Here is a 19,613-nt window from a genome sequence, read left to right as displayed (position 1 = left end):
TTCTGGATTTTCCTCTTTTTTCCTCCTATCAGATCGATTGTTGAGCCTGGCATCCCCTCATGTTCCGTCAAATTGTCGAGTGGTACATTTTTTGAAATTTCTGGTGGAGTTCCAATCAACCTCTTCATGTCTACTGGCTACCTGATTCCCAAATTCCTCGTATCAAAACAACTATGAATAGGCACACCCACCTTCAGCCACGGTCCATACACAGGAATGACCTTTCCCACATGAGGGTTGAAGAAAAGCTTTACTCCTTATACATCTTTGTGTTGAGTGGGACAACTATCCACTATTATATTAATTTATAATATAATGTTTTAGATTAAATAAATGTGACAAAGAGTATCACATATTGTAACATATAATAGAGAGTTACATTATTTAGATATATGTGAAATATCCAAATATGTAACATATTTGGTGTTACAAATTCAATCACAAATTTGTAACTTCCAAATATTACCCATTATTGTGTAGATTTGTTGTTACACAATATTGAGATGAATTTCTTAAAGCCATATGTGAAATGGTTGTTAGAGATGTGATTTTAACTCCCATAATGTGTATGGAAGTTACAAAATCAAGTGGGAATGAATTTGGAACGTTTTGGCAAATATGGAAAATTGGTTGCTGAAAAAACGTCTTAGGCCACGGCCTGAGTTTTTCAGGTTTGGCCCAAGAGGCAGTAAACATCGTGGGTCGTGGCCCGTGTTTTTCAGACCGCGGCCTGAGCGGCTAATAGCATTTTCTAAGCTTCGGTTTTATCCAATTTTGAACATTTCCAACAGCCAAGTAACTCCCAAATCACTATTTTAATTTCATAGACATCCAATTAATCACTACACCAAATACCCATTTCTATAACACATGAATATAATACTAATAAAAAAGTGTTATGCTAGAGTAATATATGGGGCAAATTTATCAAAAAAGGGCGGTAATAATTCCACCATCCTACCACACTTAGCTTTTTTTTTTTCATTTGTGAGACCTGACCCGTCATTCTCATTTTTCCTCATCATTCTCTCTCCTCTCTCTCGGATCTCTTTCTCCCACCAGACCCGTCGAAGCTTCGACCACGCAGGCCCAAGCCCTCACACGACACCAGAGGCGAACGACGACACCGGAGGCCAGCTCTTCTTCTCCTCTTCCCTGTGTGCGGCCAAGCTTTCTTCTTCCCTGCGTGAGACCAGCTAGCTCCGGCCGGTTCAGCAACAATGGTTTTGGTCTAAGAACATTGGAAGGGTTCGATTACGAATCTATTTTGGGGCAGTGCTGCGAAATGCCTATTGGGTACGTCCAGATTCCGGTGGGGATCGCGGGTCCGTTGTTGGTCGATGGGTTCGAGTATTCGGTGCCGATGGCGACTACGGAGGGTTGTTTGATTGCGAGTACAAACAGAGCTTGCAAGGCTATCCATTTGTCTGGTGGGGTTACCAGCATGTTGTTGAGGGACGGCATGACCAGAGCACCGGTTGTGAGGTTTAATTCCGCCCAGAGAGCTTCCGAGTTGAAGTTCTTCTTGGAGGACCCTGAAAATTTTGAGACTCTTTCCATCGTCTTTAACAGGTTAGTCCATGCTTCATAAAAATTATATGTATATATGTAAAGTTTTATCTATTGTTTGTGGTTATGGTGATTGAAATTTTAACACGGAGATCGATATCATGTTTTTTTTTCCTCTAATTTAATATAAATTTGAGTAATAAAGCATTAGGTTGAATCTGAGGATCCGAAAGTATTAAAAATAAATAAATAAAGAAAGAAAGAATAGAAAAATCACGTAAAGGCTGAATCTTTAGTCAATATACATCTGTGAAGTTTCTTTCAAATGTCAGATTCATCAAACAGTAATGAATATTAGATTTGAACCATTTGTCTTATTGGGTTTTGGTCATCGTCTCCAGGTCTAGTAGATTTTCCAAGCTCCAGGGTATTCAGTGCGCGATTGCTGGAAAGAATGTGTATATCAGATTTACCTGCAGCACGGGAGACGCCATGGGGATGAACATGGTTTCAAAAGGAGTTCAGAATGTTCTTGATTTCCTTCAAAACGACTTTCATGACATGGATGTTATTGGCATATCTGGTTAGTTTTTTTTTGGATTATTATATTTATATTTTTAGACCATTTAGTCACTTTTCTTTCTTGTGAACTTGTCAAATTTCTCTTCAACCTGAGTTGTTGCTGCTGTTCCTTTTTTCAGTTGTGTACAATTATAAAAAAAATTGTATGGTCAAGAAGACAATATCGACTAAATTTTTTGTTTCCCTCTTGTTCCTATTGGAAACTTAAGTGATCGAATTTGTTTTCTACCTCAATTTCGGACCTGGTTTGTTCCTAGGACAAGCTGGGTATAATTCTTTTGTACATCGTTTTCATTCCTAATAGTTTTAATGAATATGTATAGTCTAATAATTCGTACACGCATACTTGTCAAGAAGTCATCGCTGATAATGCTATCCCCACCCCAATATTTAAATGTTTGGAATTTGAATATTTAATGTCATTGTCGCTGCCATTTGTTTTTCATTGAATGTTAATACCTGTAAGGATTAATCCTTTATCCAGGTCATTTTTCTATTCCCATCTTATTAGCAATTATTGCCCTTTTGTTTTGTTTTTTTTTTTTTTTGGTTGTGGTGTGGAGGTGTTAGTTCACAGCTTCCTATGTCATTCTCTAGTACCAATTTCATGTTTTTCTACTATATGACAGGCAACTTTTGTTCGAACAAGAAACCTGCTGCTGTAAACTGGATCGAAGGGCGTGGCAAATCAGTTGTTTGCGAGGCAGTAATCAACTAAGAGGTGGTGAAGAAGGTTTTGAAAAGAAACATCCATGCTCTTGTAGAGCTTAACATGCTTAAGAACCTTGCTGGATCTGCCATTGCTGGTGCTCTCGGTGGATACAATGCTCATGCCAGCAACATAGTATCTGCAGCATTTATAGCCACAAGCCAAGATCTCGCACAAAACATAGAGAGCTCTCACTGCATTACCATGATGGAAGCTATCAACAACGGCAAGGATCTTCATGTCTCTGTGACTATGCCTTCAATTGAGGTAAAACCAGTAGTTCCATTCCAACACACAATCAATCATTAAAGATATGCATTAACATTATTTCCTATATATTTTATCTTCAAGTGGGTACAGTAGGAGGTGGGACACAACTCGCTTCTCAATCTACATGCCTGAACTTGCTTGGCGTGAAAGGTGCAAGCAAAGAGTCCCCAGGAGCTAACTCTAGACTACTGGCCGCCATTGTAGTCGGTTTGGTGTTAGCAGGTGAGCTCTCTTTGATGTCTGCTATAGCAGCTGGGCAGCTTGTCAAGAGTCACATGAAATACAATAGATCCAGCAAAGACATGTCAAAAGTTGCATGCTAAACAGGTACAAAATAAAAGAAAAAAAGGGAAGGGGGTCCGGGTGTGATTATCGAGCTACAATTAAAGAGAGAAGAGAGTCCACTAGTCCAGGCTGTGTTGTTTTGGGTGGTGCACATGGGAAAATGTTGGGGGGGTTCAATTTTCCATAGCTGTAATAAGGGTTTTCGGTATCTTGTGGTGGAGGAGGAGAGAGAGACAGAGGGAAAAGTAATATAACATGGGGGTGAGTTGGGTTGGGTTGGGTTGGGTTGTATGAGTTTTCTCTTGTTCTTATTTTGTTCTTTCCAACTTCTCTAATTTGCATTATAAGCCTTTCTCTCTCTCTCTCTCTCTCTCTCTCTCTCTCTCTCTCTCTCTCTCTCTCTCTCTCTCTCTCTCTCTACTTTTTCACCAGAAAAAGTCTATTTTACAGAATCTATTGTGAGTGCTCTTAAGGCTTATAATGAAAATTCTCATGTACACTATTGACCATATTGGCTTATGAGATATGAGGGCTTTTGAATATCTAAGTTTGTTATTCTTTGTTTTATAATGCCTTATTTGCTTTATCACCTGTTAATAGATTAGAGGAAGAACTATTTAAAGATTACCTTTATTATTAATCTGTTTTATAATGCATGTTTTTGAACACTACTGGACAATGCCTTTGATGCTTTTGTATCAAGTAACTTGAACCTGTTTGCAGTGCATTCTTTTTTACATTGGATTTTATTTTGTCGATATCTATTTTGGCCCATCTTTGCTTCTTAGATTATGAACTTTTTTTTTGGCCTGATGATGATAGTTTTACACACGAGTCTTTGTTTTGGTTTTATCTTTCTGCTCCCACCATTATCAACATTCATTATAAGCCTCCAAAGGCCATTTGCTGCATATTTTGTGCCAACGTATCGTTACTCTTATTATTATTGTTGTTCTCTAAAGGATAGAATAAATTATCTATTGGAAGTGCATTTATGGTGGTTTTGGTGAATGTCAATGGCAGTGGTTGTAGTGGTAATGGTTTAACCTTCTGAATGATGTGATTGAATTTTTAGCAAGTTTTGCTACAAGGTGGCTTCAACATTGTTGTTTTCTTGAGGAACTTGTTGGATTGAGTACCATATTGTTGTTTAACGTCTACTCTCATTGATACTTTTCTGGGAATGGATTTCATTCTTTTCAGTACTTTTTTTTATTCAAACCTTTGTTGTAAATATTGTATTTTGTTTCTCTTTGTAAAATTGTATTATATCTTTCTTCTTTTGATGTGTTCTCTAGAATTTGTATCTTAGATTGGACAGTTTTAGTCTACAATTTATTTCTAATACTTTACAATACTATTAAAATAGATTTAGTTATGATTTCTTGTTAAAATTCTTTTATTTGTAATTTACTTTTCTAAAATGTTCTTACAGTGGAAAAATCTATTTTTATATGCTAAAGTAAATTGATTTTTTCTTCCCCAAGTTATCATTCTCTTGCATCTGATAATGGTGAAGTTGGAGGTTGATTGTCCCTGTGTCACCCCAGAGGTTGTTCTCAAAGAATCTGGTCATGTTGATAAATTTACTGACCTTATGGTTAAAGATGAGAAAACTGGGACTTGCTATCGTGCCGATCACTTGAAAAGCTTCAAAAAGACCTTTCCATAACTGCCAAGGAGGCTGCAGAATTGAAGCGCATACTTGCTGTTTTGGATGATCTTTCAGCTGAAGAGCTGGGTGCCAAACTTAAGGATTATGGCATTACAGCTCCAGACACTAAGAATCCACTTTCTGATCCATATCCATTCAATCTTATGTTCCAAACATCAATAGGCCCATCTGGCTTGAGCCCTGGGTGAGCACGTTACATTTTGGTACTAATTATTCTTAGTGATTCTTTTTTATTAAGATTCTTGTTTGGTCAGTAATGATATGTAATTAAATCTCCTCTGCTATAGGTTCATGCGGCCAGAAACTGCACAGGGCATATTTGTTAACTTCAAAGACTTGTACTATTACAATGGGAACAAGATTCCTTTTGCTGCTGCTCAAATTGGCCAGGGTTTCAGAAATGAGGTTCTTAATTTTCTTATCTTTGGACTTTAGCACTTATGTTTGCATAGGATGCTCATATTATTTCTAATTGGTAACGGATCTTTGTAACTAGTATTTTGGTCCTCTCCTTTCTTATAAGAATAGAAAATAGCCATGTAATGTAGCTGTTGCATTCCTTAGTGCTATGCTTCTTTTGTGCCCAAAACTGTGTCCCGTTGATCTGTGACAGTGTTGCAAGGTCCATTTTGTTTTTTAAATAAAACCTTAAACAATATCTCATTCCAAGAATACTGTATATATCTACAGATTTCTCCTCGACAAGGGCTTTTGAGAGTTCGTGAATTTACACTTGCTGAGATTGAACACTTTGTGGATCCCGAAGACAAATCTCACCCAAACTTTGCAGAAGTTTCCCCTTTTAGTTTTCTGTTTTCATTTTTAATGGGTTCCTTCAGCTTATATGTGAAAAATTACTTATCATATTGTAACTTTTCCTTTTTTCTTTTTTTAAACAGGAAAATTTTTAGCATATGAGTAACATTAGCTTCTTGTCTGAATGTGAGGGCATTAACTGTTTAGCCTCAACAATTAAGTGCCACTACTCATATTAGAAAAGCAAAGCATTATGTTGTCAGTACTGCAAATCTCTAAAAAGGAAAATCTAATATTAAATGTCCTAATATGACAGTTTAGGACCCATGCTTCATATGCATGTTTGCTGTTCAAAGACTAAAGTTAGTTTATGTTGTATAGATGATACCTTCATTATTTTGTTTTCTTTTTCTAATTTTGATTTCGCTAAGAGAGTCCAATTTCTTGAAACTGTAATTGCTGATAGCTAATTTACATCTCCTGTCTTTCGCAGAGTCCGTGTATACTGGTGTAGATTTCTGTAAGAGATTATGTGGTGTGTCTATAATCAGGAGGTAATTTCGCAATGCAATTGTGGCATGTGTTTTTTTGTCAGTTTTTCATATAAATTTTATATTTGGAAGCAAACTCTAGATGATTTCTATTCTTGGGCCAAAAAATAAGATTCAAAGCTGTAATTTTTCACAATGTACTAATTCGATATATTCTCATTGCACACTTATTCTTGTCATTACAGCAGTGAGAGTATGGAGAATGCTCTGAGAGCATGTTGTAAGGGAATCAAGATTGGGAAAATTCTAATCCACAGAGAAGGAGACAATGGCCAGCAGGTTTCTGTTTTGTTTCTTTATTTTATTTTTGGTGGTGTGTGCTCTGTAGCATTGAATTTAGTTAGCTTAATATTTATCTCATATTTTCTTGAGTCGTTGCACCAGAATTCCCTTAATCAAGAGCCATATTCTGTTAGAAGTGAATCATGTCTTGTTAACAGAATGATTTTTCAACTAGTTACAGGTCTTTCCCAGAGCTTGGACAACAATTTTGATTTCTCTAGACAATAGTGGCATGTGGAACCTTCGAATAGACAATCTAAACTCATGGTATCTAGGCCAGGAAACGTACATTAGTGTTGTAAACTCTGAGTTTGTGAGAAGAATTGCAGAAACAGCAGAAAGTAAGTTCAATTCAATTTCGTTTTCTGGTTTTAGATATGCAACACGCATTTTATTGATTTTTCCTATTTTTTATTTCTATTTAATGTGATAAACATTTCCAAGTCTATACTTTACATTTATTCAATAAGACCAAATAAGAAAAGAAGAAGAAAGAAAAAAGTCTACTGTTCTTAAAGATTATAAAAATCTGAAATCATCAATTACTGAAGTCTACATATTTTATATTTATTACACTCTTTGTTTCAAGGATGGAATCATGAAACTATACAATTAATTTCAGTCACATGAAAATGATGTTTTTTTTGGACATTTGAGTTGGAATATGTTTCTTTATGTTAAGTTTGAACCATTAATGAATATAGTTTTATTTTGTCTCTCCATCTTTTTACTGTCAATTCTAAGTGCATTTTGTTTGCTTTGTTTTTTTTCTTGAATTGAACCTCAGTTTCTCATGCCAGTGCGTCAACTAAATCTCTAAACATAAAAGCTAATAAGCTATATGTATTTTCATTCATATGATATTTATACACTCCAATTTTGCTATGATTATTTCTCACGTGTTAGATGTAACTTTCTAGTGCCTAAGGAGTAACGACTGTGTACTCTTTTTGATCCTATCTTTCTTTCTTTACAGGATCGCTCTCTTGATTTCCATGCTTTTTATGTGCTCTATATGCTGTCACAGGTACAATTTTTTGTTCTTTTTAATCTACTCTCAGATTATTTTTACTCCGCAATGATGCATTCCAATTTTCTTACTTAATTTATTTCTACGCATACCTTTTTTCTCTTGATTTCCTTATTGTAAACTTACCTGCCCCCTCTCTTTCCCTACTTCCTTTGGGGTTTGAAAAAGCTATCTTAAAAGTCATCTTTTACATCATATTAGCTATCTGTTTGTTTGGATATAAAAAATATCTCTTAATATTGTTGCTAAGAAACTCTGAGAATGAAAGACAGAGTGTTGAGGTACATGACAGGGAGATATTTAATATATTTGTTATTAGTTTTAGAAAGTTCCCATACTTGTATTTGTGAAGTTATAGATGGACTATAATTTCCTAATAATGATGCAATTAAAGGCTATTTGCACGCTAATAATCGATTGCTCATACTGGTATGATTTTATATGAAGCTTCATTGTAGTGGAATTGATACTCTCTGATACATTCACTCTCTATATTTATAGCATATGTACTTTACTGGTTAGTGGTTACAAATCGTTTTGGAGATAAAATAATTAACTTTTGTCTACCCTTGAGGCCCAATACCTTGATCAATTGTGTATTTTTCCATTACTGTACAATTCTGTCTACAAAGACAGCAGTTATTCTTTGGGAAAAGCTATCCTGGCTACTAAAACAGACATGCTGCATAATAGCTTTTTGTTTGGTTGTTTATTCTAGGTGTCAATATCTCTATTTTTGTTTGGGTTTGGATTGTGTTAAAGGGATTGTCAATATCTCTCTTGATGTTGCAAAATAGTACTTGATTCATAACTAGAAGGTATCCTTCTCTGACAATCATTTTGGTCCAAAATTGTTGGTTAATAAAACTTCCAAGTTTAGTTTGTTGTGTTTTCTCTCTCTGTTTTTTTTTTTGGCAGTGGCTTCGATCATAAAGCACACTCTGCTGCTAATTTTTGTAGCTTAGTTTATTGTGATGTTCTATTTGTGTTTCTCTTTTATGAGTTTCTTATGGCTTGTTGGACTTAGTCTAAATACATGGTCATGCTCTTTATTCAATCTCTCAAACTATTTTAGACTAATGAATTGGCACAACCATTTATGCTCTTTATTGCTTCTTTTTTAGTAAGCCTAATCACATGTTTGCCTTGCACACATATAATATGAGTGTCATCTAAATTCTAGGCCATTGGATCTTATATATATCTTACATCATGCAGTTATGTTTATATGCACACAAGCATATATAGTGCTCTTTATTACTGTTATGGTTGGAATAGTATGGTACATATATAAATTTTTTTTAACTTCTCTATCGTTTCCTTCCTCTCTTTCTCTTTCACACATATACATGAACACATGGTGGGGCTGTATCATTGAGACACCCATTAGGATGCAGTGGAGCTCGTATCTTGGTCACATTGTTAGGGGTAATCTATAAGCTTCCCTTCTCTTGCAATGCATTCCTAGTTTGACATTATAATATCATTTATATAGTTCTCTGGTTTTGTTTACATGTTTTCTTAATGATCTAAAGTCATAGTTCGTGGTCATATCTAAGCTTATGCTTTCTACATATACTCATGTGAAGTGATCTCCTGTTTGTCATTTATTCTTTTAAATTTCTGTTGAGAGTTTAGCTGTGGAATAAAAGAGATGTTGGTAACTATGCTCTCTCTGATATATTTTACTTGCAATTTCTGAAATAAGAATAATGTTGTTGCAGGTATTGAGACATAAAAAGGGAAAGTACGGGGTTGGTGTCATATGCAACGGTGGCGGGGTAGCTTCTTCACTTGTTCTTGAGCTCATGTAAGACCTGTAATTGTTTTTGAGCTTATCTTGATTTAATTCTCCTGATCGGCTAGCCAGCTTATAAATAAAGCTAATTGGCTAACCCAATTGTACTCATCACTTGGTTCATTTTCAAAAATAAGAATCAATTTCTCATCATGATTCATATCAATAGAATAGCAAAACTTGTTGCTTATTCTTGCATTGTTGAGAGGAAATGATATTATATTATCATGGGTTTAGCTTAGACTACATATATTCAATAGGACTCAACTTTACCAAACTAGCAAATGCTAATCTATTTTGTGCGACTTCAGTTAATTGTTTCTTTTGCTCACCTGTCATAACCTGATGAAACCAAAAAAGAAAAAACTGCTAGTATTTCCTTTATATCTTATGTGGAGACTTGGAAATTATGGTTTTTGACACTCTTAAGTAAAAGGCTCATTTCCGAGTAGTTTCGAAGTAGAATGGTTTTTGTTTGCTTTGGTGTAGTTGTGAATCCATTATTTTGTATGTGGTGTCCTTTCTTGGATATAATTTCCATAGCATTTTTCTTGAAGTAATTTGTGATGCTAGATAATAACAATAAAATATTTCTTTGTTTATTTTGCAGATGTGACAAGCGAAGTATAAAATGATACTTATGACTCCTTGAAAGTAGTAACTTTGTTTATTTATTTGTGTTGAAAGTAGTAACTTTTAGACTCCTTGAATACTTAAAGAATATTTTGTTGTTGATGATAGTGTTGAATGTTTTAAACTAAATTGTGGATTGTAAATTCAATGTTGAATGTTCTTACTTTTTGGTATTTGAAAATCAAGTTCATTTGATGATGCTAGTATATATTAGAAAGCTAATTTTAATTATATAAAAAAAATTAAAATATAATAGAATAAATTAGTGTTATATAAATAAAATATATAATGAGAATTTAAACATATCTAAATATAACAATAATACGAAAATTGAGTTATAATATCTATTACAATAACACTTTTTATGCAAAGAATTATGTTATGCAAACTTCATTATATAACACAAATAATGTGTTATACTAAAGTGTAGTATAACACAAAAAATGTGTTATACTAAAGTATAGTATAACACAAAAAATGTATTATACTAAAGTGTAGTATAACACAAAAAAAAGTGTTATATAATCGACTATAAATAACATAATTAAACACTTATCTATGTATTAAAATAACACAGAAATTGTGTTATCGTTGACAGTACAATAACACATCTGTATAACACTAATAAAGTGTTATGTAAGTACCCTGACCTACGATAACATAGTCGGTCTTAACACATCAGAAAGTGTTATCGTATGTTTTGATAACACATTTTCGGTGTTATTAAAAGCATTTTTTCTTGTAGTGAATCATTAGTAACAGCCATAGGAGTTGGTGGAATTTGAATTCAAAGGGTGTCTCAAAACTCTATAAATAGGAGTCTATTGCTCACTTGAAAGACACAACTTTTCTATCCACTAGAGCACTTGGCTAGAAACACCTTGAGGCTTGATTATTCCATAAAGCATTTCCAAAATCTGTGAAAGATCCCTTAGTGCTTGAGTTAGGGGGAAATAAGCTTTTGAACAAAGGTTTCAAATCTTGTTCAAGTTGGTGATCCCCAACACTCTTCACTTTGGTTGTGTGAGTGAGAGTTTTTTTATTGTTTTGTTCTTGTTCTTATTTTTCTTCTATTGCTTCTCTTCTCATTATTCTTGTTATATTTACTTGTATCATTGTTTAGAGTTGTAATCTTTATTTCTTTTGTTTCAAACCCTTCACTTTATTTGTATCTTTTGCTTAGAGTTGTATTTCACTATTCTCTACTTCTATTTCTTCTTTTGTTTATTTGTATTTTCAGTTATAGAGTTGTAACACTTTATTTAATCAATCCTTGTCTATTGTACTTTGCATTGTAAATTTCTTACCATTTCCATTGAGGCAAATATATATTTTCCTAACATTCAAAAGTTTATCCCTTGTTTGTTTTAATGGAAGTGAGACTATCAAGATCATGAATCAAGACCTAGTGAAGTTGGATAGGTTAATGGATCCAATTGAACTAGGTGGTAAGACAAGGTAAGTGTAATTGTATACACTATTTTATATAATAGTGATGAAATTTATTTCATGTATTAGCATGTTTTCAAATGTTGATATATGAATAATTGTGTAGATGGTAACATGTTAATACAATATGAGATACATTGTAACATAGTTGACAAATCTATTTGTGAAAGCTAATGTGTAATTCTTAGAAGTGAACTTTTGACAAGCTCTACATATTATAGGGATTTTTAATTTTATGTGAGATAGTAGTACATACATTTGACATGAAAATTATGTTTTGAGAATTTATAAAGCATGATAATTAGGTAGTTTTTGACATGTCTATATATTGATTTTATGAATCAATAGTATATATCAATATGTGGATATGTGAATTATTGTATGATATTTTTGATCTACTTACAATATGATAATGAGATTCAAAATGCATGCTAATATGATGGATATATGTTGACAAATTATGTGAAATTTCCTTGAGACATAATTATGTTAATATATGAAAGTATTTTGATATATACATGAGAATTATCATGATTATTATGGTGTGCCATATAATATGATTATTAAGGTGATAATAATATAAATATGTTTTATCCCATATTATTGCAATGTGATGAGTTACCATTTATTTGGTAAATAAAGAGAATTATTTAAGAAATTAAATTTCTCATCTAAGTGTTGACCATCTCAACTTATGAGATAAGAAAATATGAACCAAAGGGGGTTACACCTTTTGATAAGTGTCTTGCTATTGCAAGAAAAATGAATTAAGGGGATCCAAAATTATGGGATGACATATTGACCTATAGGCTTGGAGTCTAAAGAGCGGTCAAAAGAGAAAAATTTGAGAATTATTTAGTGACAATAATTCTCAAATATTCAATGTCTCAATGAGGTGACATTACAAATTTGGAGAAGCAATTTTGAATCTTTATACCAATAGTGAATAAGGTTGAAGAGAATTTTATTCATTCTTGTTAAAGATGGTGATATGTTTTAAATTAATCTCAATGAGGAGATAATTTTAAACCAAAGAATTAGAAATCAAAGTGTTTAAATAAATCATTGAGGGTTTATTTTCTTTGATTTAAGTGTTTAAAAATTTACATCTTCAAATTGATTTTGATGAGAAAATCAATGGATGTCAAAATGATGTTTTCAAAAGAATCTCAAAGAGACTCTTAGAAAACGCACAAAAGTTGTTTAAGTGATTTTGAGATTATTTAGACAACTAAAAGTGAAATTAGTGATTATTTGCTTAAAAAAAGTTCACATGGTATTTATATCTCCATATGAGTTATGGAAAGGAAGAAGAGTAGCATGAGTTAATAGTGTTAAACCTGTCTCAACAACATGACGATGTTTCCTCTCTACTCGGCCATTTTGAGCTGAGGTATAGGGATACAAAAATCTATGATGTATTCCTGCTAAATTCATAAAAGAAATGAAGGAACAAAATTCTCTACCATTGTCAAATTGCAATTCCTTAATCTTAGAATCAAACTAATTTTCTAAAAGTATTTGAATTATTTAAATGCATTTAAAGCTTGATCTTTTGAGTGTAAGGGATATAGCCAAGAAAACCGAAGATAGTCTTAAAGAATTAGAACAAAATATCGAGAACCATCAACAACTGGTATAGGAGAAGGACCCCATAAATCAATATGAATTAAAGCTAATGGTTGAGTTGCATGAGATTAGAGAGAGAGAAAGGTATTCTATATCTCTTTGCAAATTGACAAGATGAACAAAAGTGATTTTTAATATATGAAAAAGATTTGTTACATTGATGTAAAACATTGTTTACAATGTCTGAATGAACATAGCCCAATCGGGCATGCCAAATATCAGCTGGTGAGTGATGAGTGTGACAAAAATGGGTTGATTTGGTGACTGGTGTGGTCGACCAAAGTACAGTTGAGACATATGCAGATTTTGGTGATGCTTTTGAGATAGATTTGAGGGAAGTAATGTCTTGAAGAGTGTAGAGGCCTTTGTTAAGAGATCCTTGGTGTAGATTTCTCCTCGTAGCCAAGTCCTTTATGAGATAGGAATTGGAGTAGTATTCAAGAAAAACATTGTTATCAAAACAAAATTTAGAAACAAAAAAAGGTTAGTAGAAAGTTGTGGAACATGGTAAAAATTTTGCAACTAAAAAGAATTATTGGAAGTATGGACCATAGATTTACCAAGGGATTAAACAAGAAGTGAGTGGCCATTACCAACTTGGAATGAGTTAGAACCATTGTAAGAGTTGTGGTTATCAAGATCGGTTGAATAAGGAGTTAGGTGTGGGATGCACTCGAATCAAGCAGCCAAGTATCATTCAAGATATTATTGGTATTAGCCACCATATCATTGACAGGAGAAGGAGCTGACTGAGATGCCAGAGCCTGAGATAAGGCTTGTGGAGGTGGTAGATGCGGATTAAATCGTCTGTAGCATGTGTAGGCTTGATTTCCTAGTCTCAAACACAACTAATAGAAGGTTCTTGAGCCATTTATGGATCTTGAAGATTGATGAAAAGATCTATTCGCATTACAAAAAGAATGAGGAGGAGGTCCACGACTCTGAGAAAACGATTCCAAGATTGAGACCAAGAATGAAGTTGAGTACGATATGCTACATTCACAACCATGGGTGTAGCTTCATCAATGGAAAGCTATTGTTCAAACTAAGATTCATGAGCCTGAGTAAATTGGAGATGTGGTCGAAGTTGACTCCCTTGGATTTTGAAGTAATGGATGTTGGGGGAGAGTGAGATAACATCACCACAAAAATAGAATCTACACAAAATTTGGATTGACAGAGACTTAAAAAAGATTGAGAAAGAACTTGCAAACCCGAGTAGATCAATGGAGTTCTTCAATCTTTGATGAAGCTTTGAAACCCTAGGCAATACCACCACTTTCTTTGAGCAAATCCTTCAAGCAAATCAAAACCACAAAACCAAGGCTTGTACACGTTGAGAAACACTGTCCTAATACTCTATTTCCCAGCCACCATTGATGTTTGAGGCCTTCTCATGAGGAAATGAGGGTTGAGATTGAACAATCCTTCAACTCTCTAAGTCAAGCACTTTCTTGGAGAGTTCTTAGAGAAAACTGGAGATTCTTGGAGGTAGAGAAAAAGAAAGGGTAGAGAGAGATTGGAGAGAGTGATCAAGTCTCCCAAATCACTATTTTTGACCCATATATAGAGTAGGCACTATCATTAGGTCCAACTAATAGGATTAGACTTGTAAAACACGTAATTTAAAGCATTTACGTAAATCCACGTAATACAGCAGGCGACGCATCGCCTGCTAGGGTTTCTGGAAACCCTAGCTTTCAGGCAATATGTCGCCTCTTAGGTGGCGACGTATCACCACCCTCTCTAACTTTGGACACTTCCAAAGGTCCTAAATGTGCTCCAAATGCACCAACTTTTTGGGAACCCTTAGATACTTTTATGTATAACTTTGGACCCAAATTTGCATTTTATTAGTGCCTACATTTTGAAATTCAAATTCACATCTTCACTATGTGAATTCTACTAAGTGTTTATACCTTGCTTGTATTTTAACAATTTATCATGTGTATTTAACCAATCATAACAATCCACCACTTGGTTAAATACAAGCCACATTCTCTAGCTTAAATAGTTTTGGTGCATAAAATAAAGTGTCTTTCAGTTTGAACTTTATCTTCGTGAAAATACCACAAAGTATTATCGAAATTATTAGTAGCTTAAAGCTTGAACCAAGTATTCCATATGATAACACCGGTGATGCCTCACACACCTCCACTTTTTTTTCCCACTTTCTCTCTTAGCATTATCATGTCCATGTGCTCATCTCTTCATAGACTTTCAGGGGAGAAACTCCAACTCCCATGAGAGGCAGCACCACCTCTAAGTCCACATAGGTGAAATTCTTACAACATCTTTGCTATCTTGATAGATGCTTGTTGCACTCAACTGAACTTCATTAAAAGCCCTAGGTTTAACTCTAACTCGATAGAAACCAACATTAACCATCTCGGATGGAACTCATCATAAATTTTAGTGTTGAAACTATTCACTTATCAATGACTTACTCTTACCCGTTGAACTTTTTCCCTTGATTTGTACAAGTTGAGAGTTGGGTTACCATCTTTGGTGAATCTATTCTTTTAGGAGTTTCAATCCCATCCCTTTTGAAGTAGAACTTACTAACCTTCTCACAAGAGGTTTTGTAAATGGATCTGCTAAGTTCTCAATTGTTTTAACATATGAGATCGATATGATTCCACCTTGAATCAATTGACTCATATATTCATGTCTTAGACTAATGTGCCTAGACTTTCCATTATACGCACTATTATATGCTCTAGCAAGTGTGGATTGACTATCACAATGTATTGAAATTGTTGATAACATATCCGTGGTTAAAGTAATATCCATCATGAGATTCCTAAGCCCCTCGGTCTCTTTTTCGGTTACCGCTAAAGCTATGAACTCTACTTCCATGGTTGAGTGTGATATACACGTTTGCTTCTTGGAGCCTCATGAGATTGCTCCTCCTCCAAGAGTAAACACCCAACCAGTGGTGGAAAGATTATCTCCAATTCCAGATATCCAATTAGCATCGGAATATCCTTCAAGTATCTCTGGAAAGTTTGTATAGTGAAGACCATACTCTTTGGTACCTTTAAGATAACCAAGTGTTCTCTCAATAGCTTTCCAATGCTTGATACTTGGATTGCTAGTAAACCTACTAATTTTACTAACCGCATACACAATATACGCTCTTGTGCAATGAGAAGCGTACATTAGGCTACCTACTTCACTTGCATATTCCAATTGAGCCATCACTATTCCTTTATTCTTTTCAAACTTTATGTTTGAATAAAATGGTGTATGTGCCTCTTTGATTTTGAGATGATTGAATTTGTCAAACACTTTCTCAACATAGTGGGTTTGACTCAACACAAAACCCCTACTATTCCTTCTAACTTTGATACCTAGAATGGTATCCACCTCTCCAAGGTCTTTCATTTTAAAGTTAGAAGATAGAAACTTCTTTGTTTCCATTATTCCTTTCATGTCATTACTCAAAATCAATATACCATCTACATATAGGCATACAAGTATGACAAAGTCACCACAAGTCTTAGAGTATAAGCACTTGTCCGAATTGTTGTGTCTAAATCCATTAGAAACAATGACTTTATCAAACTTCTCGAGTCATTGTTTTGGAGCTTATTTCAAACCATATAATGATTTGCCAAGTCTACACACTTTATGTTCATTTCCTTGAATAACAAAACATTCTGATTGTTCCATATAGACCTCCTCTTTGAGATCCCCATTTAGGAATGTCGTTTTGAAGTCCATTTGGGGAACATAAATGTTGTATATAGATGATAAGGCAAACAACAATCTTATAGAAGTAGTCTTTCTACTGGTGCATTTGTGTCAAAGTAATCTATTCCCTCTCTTTGTTTGAAACCTTTGTCTACTAGCCTAGCCTTGAAGGTTTGTATGGTGCCAAAGGTATGATATTTCTTTCTAAATACCCATTTTCACCCAATTGGTTTGGACCCCTTTGTAAGGTCAGCCAATTCCCAAGTGTGATTTGACTTAATTGAATCCATTTCATCATTAATTGCCTCCTTCCAAAAAGCGGAGTCCCTCAAGGACATTGCTTCCTTGAAGGTTTTGGGATCATCTTCTATTTGAAGTACTATTGGATGTTTCCAAGTAACTTCCTCATTATCACCTTCAACAAGGTATACTGTCTCTATTGGAGAATACTACTCATTTGATCCCAAATCTTTGAGCATTTGGCTTCTTCTAGGCAATTGAGGTTGCTCACCAACTATTATAGGAGTCTCCTCCCGAGGCTCACTAGTTTGAGTTGGTTCTAACTTGTTGTCACCGCATGACATGTTCTTAAAGAACTCAACCTTTCTAGATTTAATTATTATATTAGATTCCAAGTCTAATAATCTATAAGCTTTGATATTTTGGGCATAACCCACAAATGCACATCTTGTAGCTCTTGGACCCAACTTGGTCCTTTTTGGATCGGTGCTCTTACAATAAGCAAGACACCCTACACTTTATGATAACCAATGCTTGGTTTCTTTCCTTTCCATAACTCATATGGAGATATATTATTTTTCTTCATGGGAATACAATTCAAAATATGACAAGTGGATAGCAAGGCTTCACCCCACAAACTAAAAGTCAATTTAGAATGTAATAGCATAGCATTAATCATCTCAATAAATGTTCTATTCTTTCTTTCTGCTATATCATTTTGTTGTGGAGTATAAGGGGTTGTACATTCATGAATTATTCCATGTTCTTCACAAAACAAGTTAAATTCATTTGAAAAATATTCACCTTCCTTATCACTTCTAAGTATTTTAATTTTCCTTTCAAGTTGATTTTCAACTTCTGCTTTATACACTTTAAACACATCAAATGCTTCATCTTTGTTTTTAAGAAAATATACATATGTGAACCTAGAGCAATCATCAATGAAAGTAATAAAATATCTACTTCCTACTCTAGTCAACATTCCATTAAGTTCACATAAATCAATATGTATCAAATCTAACAACTTAGAGTTTCTTTCAACACTAGGAAAATGTTTCTTTACCATTTTAGATATAACATACAATTCACATTTTTCATGCTCAACATTATCACAATCAATCAATCCACATTTGACAGCTCTTTTAATTATGTTAAATCCTATGTGTGCAAGTCTAACATGCCGCAAAGTAATAGAATTTGAGCCAAGCATATAACAAGAAGAAGAAACTTTATTGTTCACATTGTCAATGGAAGTACAATGTTTGAACATGTCATCACAATCATATCCCTTTCAACAAAAACATTGTCTTTAGATAAAATAAGCTTGTCGAAATCTATCACAACCTTGATTCCTGGTTTGCCAAGTAAATTGCCACTCACAAGGTTTCTACTCGTTTCTGGTATATACAAACCATTGGTGAGTAGAACCTTCTTTTCAGATGTGAAGAACAAGTCAATAGTTCCATTTCCTTCAACCCTTGACCTTTTCTCATTGCCCATTTGGATTTCATGCCCTTCCTTTGAAGATTCAAAGGTCTTGAGTAGAGATCTATCATAGGTTACATGAATGGTAGCGCAAGTATCATACCACCACCCACTCACCTTTCCATGTATGGCATTAACCTCACTTAGTGTTGCCACTAGTTCCTCTTGGGCTGAGTTGACTTTTGCCTCATTGTTATGGCTCCTCTTGAACCTACAATCTTGAGCAAAGTGGCCATTCTTGCCACACACAAAGCAAGGTCCCTTGGAACTCTTGAATTGTCCCTCATTCTTCTTGGGCCCCAAGGGTTTTTGGCCCTTGCCCTTGTTCTTTCCATTTCCTTTCCCTTTGTTAGGGGTATTTACCACAAGATTGGCCTTAGAAGTCTCTCCATCAGACTTCTCATCATTCATATCTCTAGAACGAGATTCCTCCTCAATTCTCAAGTGTTTGACACTTTCCTCCAAAGAAATCTCTTCATTTCTATGGAAGATCTTTTTCCTATAACCTCTCCATGAAGGAGGTAACTTAGCTATAATGGCACCCACAAGAAATTGTTCTAGTAATACAATTTTAAGAGTAGACAATTTATTCACAATAATTTGCAGCTCATGAATTTGAGGGAGAAGTGGTTTATCATCATAAAATTTAAATTCCATATATTGAGTAATAAAGAATTTCTTTGTACCTTCCCCTTCCTCTTTGTATTTCTTTTCCAAGGTCTCCCAAATCTCCTTGGCGGTCTTGGTGTTGGTGTAGAGATCATAGAGTCTATCCAATAGAGCATTGAGGATGTGACCCCTATAAATCAATTTGTCTTCTCCGCGCTTCTTCCTTTCTTTAACAAGTTCTTGAGAATCATCTTCCTTGGGCTCTTCCAAGGCTTTTAGGACTTTGTCCAAGACATAGAAAACCTTCAAAGTGGTGAGCAAGAATTTAATTTTGTCTTGCCAATGAACAAAGTTAGTCCCATCAAATCTATCTAATCTAACAAGTCTTGTGTCATGAATCTCAAAGCTGAAATAGAGTTAGATTC

The 19,613-nt window shown here is 34.4% G+C and overlaps 1 pseudogene; it reads left to right on the top strand.

Moving 5' to 3' along the window:
- The first annotated feature begins 1,285 nt into the window (after positions 1 to 1,285).
- LOC133795802 (3-hydroxy-3-methylglutaryl-coenzyme A reductase 1-like) lies at positions 1,286 to 3,628 on the top strand (annotated as a pseudogene).
- Positions 3,629 to 19,613: the final 15,985 nt, after the last annotated feature.

Source organism: Humulus lupulus, chromosome 8 (genome assembly GCF_963169125.1).
Source record: "Humulus lupulus chromosome 8, drHumLupu1.1, whole genome shotgun sequence".
Classification (NCBI taxonomy): domain Eukaryota; kingdom Viridiplantae; phylum Streptophyta; class Magnoliopsida; order Rosales; family Cannabaceae; genus Humulus; species Humulus lupulus.
Note: the sequence above shows the minus strand (reverse complement) of the source record. Positions and strands in the feature narration are given on the sequence as shown.